The sequence below is a fragment of the Lepus europaeus genome, chromosome 5, assembly GCF_033115175.1.
Source record: "Lepus europaeus isolate LE1 chromosome 5, mLepTim1.pri, whole genome shotgun sequence".
In the NCBI taxonomy this organism is placed as follows: domain Eukaryota; kingdom Metazoa; phylum Chordata; class Mammalia; order Lagomorpha; family Leporidae; genus Lepus; species Lepus europaeus.
The window spans coordinates 139356304-139361591 of NC_084831.1; the positions used below are offsets into that span (position 1 = coordinate 139356304).

General features: G+C 37.4%; 1 pseudogene; it reads left to right on the forward strand.

The window, feature by feature from the left end:
• The first annotated feature begins 396 nt into the window (after positions 1–396).
• LOC133759274 (echinoderm microtubule-associated protein-like 4) lies at positions 397–2284 on the forward strand (annotated as a pseudogene).
• The last annotated feature ends 3004 nt before the right edge of the window (positions 2285–5288 follow it).

Genomic DNA, 5288 nt, shown 5'->3' on the forward strand with positions numbered 1-5288 from the left:
AAAGACGGAAAGGTCTCAAATAAACAATATATGGTCATAACTCAATGAAGTAGAAAACTAAGAGCAAACCAAATACAAAATTAGTAGAAGGAAGGAAACAATGGAGACAAGAGTTCAAATAAAAGAAATAGAAAGTAAAATCACAATAAAAAGATCAAAAAACAAAGAGAAGATATTTATTAACATAATAAAGAAGGTAATGCTGTATGGTAAAGAAGAGCAGGAGATGGAGAAGATATGTTAAAGGTTTCAATATTGTTGCTAAGGCATAACTGCAAGACCTGATCATGAAGATAAAATATGATTTTACATTTATAAGTACAACAAAAAGACATCATATTTGTAGGGGAGTAAATGAATTGCAAGAGAAAATAGATCTACATAAATCTTGTTACGATGATAGTTTTTAACACATATTTCTCAGTAATTACTAGAATAGGCAGATAAAATAAGGAAGTACATAGAATGCTTAAATGACATATAGACCTACATAAATCTACAGTTATGATGATAAGCGTTAACATATATCCCTCAGTGATTACTGGAATAGGCAGATGAAAAAATAAAGAAGCGCATAGAATACTTAAATGACACAATTAACTATAAACTTGACCTAATCCACCTAGAGCAGTCCTCCTTCATTCAGAGTGTATATGTTCCAAGTCCCCTGTGGGTTCCTCTAACCATGTATAGTACCAAACCTCAAAAACACTGTATTATTTCCTAAACATACATACCTATGATGAAGTTTAAATTATATATCAAGCATAGTACGATATTAATAATAATGGTAAAGAGAACAATTATAATGATATACTGTAGTAAAAGCTGTATGAAAATACTCTTCTCTCTCAACATACCTTCTTGTACTGTACCTACCATTCTTCTTATCAGTGGGAGACCACTGGTAACTGAAACCAAAAAAGTGAATTCTGAGTAGTGGGAACAATACATACAGAATATTTCAGAAAATTACAGTCAGTGGTTTTCAAACACATAGGGGACCTTTATGAACATTGATCTTATGTTTACCGATAAAGAAATAGTTTGGATATTTCATAGGATTGAAAGGTCATAGATCATGTTTCGTGACCACAGTGTAATTAAATGATAAATAAGTAAATATAATACAATATATAGTTGGAATATAGTTTTAGTAACTCATGGATGGATTAAGTATGATATGATAATAAAAATTGGTAAATATTAAGCTGGCATGGACCAGGCTCGTAGATGAACCAGGACACTGTGCAGATTTTCATCCAAGTGGCACAGTGGTGGCCATAGGAACGCACTCAGGCAGGTGGTTTGTTCTGGATGCAGAAACCAGAGATCTAGTTTCTATCCACACAGATGGAAATGAGCAGCTTTCTGTGATGCTATACTCAGTAGATGGCACCTTCTTGGCTGTAGGATCTCATGACAACTTTATTTACCTCTACGTAGTCTCAGAAAACGGAAGAAAATATAGCAGATATGGAAAGTGTACTGGACCTTCCAGCTACATCACACACCTTGACTGGTCCCCAGACAACAAGAATATAATGTCTAACTCTGGAGATTATGAGATATTATACTGGGACATTCCAGGTGGCTGCAAACTAATCAGGAACCGATCAGATTGTAAGGACATTGATTGGACGACATACACCTGTGTGCTAGGCTTTCAAGTCTTTGGTGTCTGGCCAGAAGGATCTGATGGAACAGACCTCCATGCACTGGTGCGATCCCACAACAGAAATATGATAGCTGTTGCTGATGACTTTTGCAAAGTCCATCTGTTTCAGTATCCATGCTCCAAAGCAAAGGCTCCTAGTCACAAGTACAGTGCCCACAGCAGCCATGTCACCAACGTCAGTTTTACTTACAATGACAGTCATCTGATTTCAACTGGTGGAAAAGACATGAGCATCATTCAGTGGAAACTTGTGGAAAAGTTACCTTTGCTCAGAATGAGACTGCAATGATGCCACTCTAAGCAAAGTCCCCCTCTCTTCTGTGGAAAGTACCATCCAGCCTCATCCTCCGCTGCCCGCGCCCCAGCCCTTACCCGTGATGGCTGAAGAGGAAAGTAGAATAAGCAATAATTCTCCCGCACCTCTGGAGTATTAATAGCCTGGAACAGACAGTGCAGCCCAGTGAGGAGCACAGTGAGGAGCAGAGTGAAAGGGGCAGTGAGGAGCTCGGTGAGCCCCTAGATGAAGAGCCAGCCACTGAGATGAGTGAGGAGCAGGGGGAAGCTCCTCTCCCCGAGGACCAGCAGGACTCTCCAGCCCTGTCTTAATGCCATGGCTTCAGGGCGACTGCTCTCCTTCGGCTGCGTGCAACTCTGTGATGGAGCTGATAACAGGAATGGGCAGTGATGATTGGAGAATCACGGTTGACTGAGATTTTGGTTTCCATGCACTCTGTTTTCTTCAGTAGTCTTTATCTTCAGTCTCTCAAATGCCATCTAAGGGTTAATTTGGTGTGTGTTAATAATTAACCAAACGGAATAGGAGAAGACTGAAACATTATTATATCTCAGAAATTGCTGTGTAGTAAGTGGTGTCATGTAAATACTGGAAACAGAAACAGCAGTTGTATGGATTAAAAATCAACCCTTTTGTTATCGGAACCTGTGTTCTTCAGGACAACCAGAGGCATCACAAACACTGCCACTTATCTGCTGGCTCAGGCTGTTGTTCTCTTTTCCTGATACAGAAACCAGAAGAAAAAAAAACCACTCTTAGTGAAATATTCTCCCACTCCAGATGTCTAATGAAAATTTTCTGACAGACTATTGCCAAGTACAATGGTGTTGCCTTCTAGAATAATGGTGTTTTCTTAACACTAAAAAAAATTGGTAAATATTTAGAACAAAGGTAATAAAAATATTGCACACCAAAGCTTATGAAATACAATGAATATAGTGATTAAAGATTGGATTTAAGCTTTAAATGCATATCCTAGAAAAGAAAAGATGAGAGGCCAGTGCTGTGGCACCAGTTCAGCTGTTGACTTCTGTCAGCATTCCATATTGGAGTGCCAATTCGAGGCCTGGCTCCTAGGCTGCCAATCCACATTCCTGCTAATGCACCTGGAAGACAATGGAGATTGGCTCAACATTCTGGCACCCATGTGGGAGAGTCACATGGACTTCCTGGATCCTCTTAGGCTTGGTCCAGTCCTGGCTGTTGTAGTCAAATGAGGGAGTAGCCAATGGATGGAAGATTCTCTCTCTCTCTCTCTCTCTCTCCCATCTTCCTCTTCCTCCTCTACCTCTTTCTTCTTCTTCTTCTTCTTCTTCTTCTTCTTCTTCTTCTTCTTCTTCTTCTTCTTCTTCTCCTCCTCCTTTTCTTTTCTTTCTCTGTCACTCTACTTTACAAATACATACATACATACGTACAAAAATCTTAAACCCAAAAGAAGAAAGAAAAGAAAAAGTGAATGAAGGTGAATCAGCAAAAGATATATCTTAAGCAGCAAGAAATAATAAATATAAGAGCAAACTACAGATAGAAAATGTTTCTATGCCATTTTCCACATAAAGAATGTATATATGTAACTGATGTAAAGCAGAGCATAAAAGGCACTGTTATTATTAATATGACAAATATACCAGCCCCCAACAAGTAACCTAAGTTTAAAATAGACAGTCTAAACTGGCATTTTCATTTTCTATTTTTGTTAATATAAGTAGAAAAGATTTCCTATATTTCATAGATATAATTCTAAGAAGATAGCCATATGTCCCTTCCCTCCCCATTTCCCTCCCTCAATCCCCCTCCTTCCTTTTTTGGTTTTTAATTTTACAAAAACATAAATTCAATTCACTCTATAATAACAGGCTTACTGTACCACTAACCGTAATATTCAACAACTAAAGAGTAGAAAAACCACAGTTTCACAGGAATATAAGCAAGAGCTAGAGACAGCAATCAAATTACAAGATGTCCATTTCATTCCTATACATTTTTTTGGTATTCTATATTAACTACCACAAATCAGAGAAAACATATATTTGTCTTTTGGGGACTAGCTTATTTCACTAAGCATAATGGTTTCCAGTTGTGACTATTTTATTTACATAGCAGAATTTGATTCTTTCGTATGGTGAGTAGTATTCCATAATGTATAAATATCACCTCTTCTTTATCCAGTCATCAGTTGATGGACATCTGGGTTGATTTCATATGTTAACTATAGTGAATTGAGCTGCAATAAACATGGGAGTGCAAATAACTTTTTCATATGCTTATTTCATTTCATTTGCATAAATTCCCAGGAATGTTGGTTGGGTCATATGGCAGATCTATTTCCAGCTTTCTTAGGAATCTCCATACTGCTCTCCATAGGGGTTTACTAGTTTACATCCCCACCAACAATATGTTAGGGTACCTTTATCCCCACATCCTCATCAGAATTATTTTTTTTATTTCTTGGTGATAGCCATCCTAGCTGGGGTAAGGTGAAACCTCATTGTGTTTCCCTGATGGGTAGTGATCCTGAGCATTTTCTCATGTGTCTATTGGCCATCTGTAGTTCATCTTTCAAAAAATGCCTGTCTATCCTCTTTGCTCATTTCTTAACTGGATTGTTTGAATTGTTTGTTTTGTTGTTGTTGAGTTTCCTGAGCACTCTATAGAACCTGGATATTACTCCTTTATCAGTTGCATATTTGCAAATGAGTTTCCCCATTCTATCATTTCCCTTTTCATTTTGCCTAGTGTTTCCTTTGCTGTGCAAAAGTTTCTTAGCTTGATGTAATCCCATTTGTCTATTTTTTATTTGATTGCCTGCGCCTCTGGTATCCTCTCCAAGAAATCTTTGCTTATGTCTTGCAGAGTTTCCTCAATGTTTTCCTCTAGTAATTTGATGGTATCATTTCATAGATATAGATCTTTGATTCACTGTGAATTGATTTTTGATTTGTGTAAGATAGGGGACTTGTTTCATATGTTATTTATTGTTTTGAAGCTTTTGTAAATGTTACTGCTCTTGTAAGTTCTTTCTCAGCCTAGCATTGTTTGTGTATATAAAGGCTATTGACATTTGCATGTTTATTTCATAATCCTACAACTTCACCAAATTCTCCTATGAGTTCCAATAGTCTTAGTGGAGCCCTTTGGTTTCCCTATATAGAGAATCATGGCATTTTCAAATAGGGTCACTTTGAGTTCTTCCTTTCCAATTTATATCCGTTTGATTTTTTTTCTTGCCTATTAGCTCTGGCTAAAACTTCCAGAACTATATTGAACAGCAATCCTAAAAGTGGAAATCCTTCTCTGGTTCCAGATCTTAGCAGA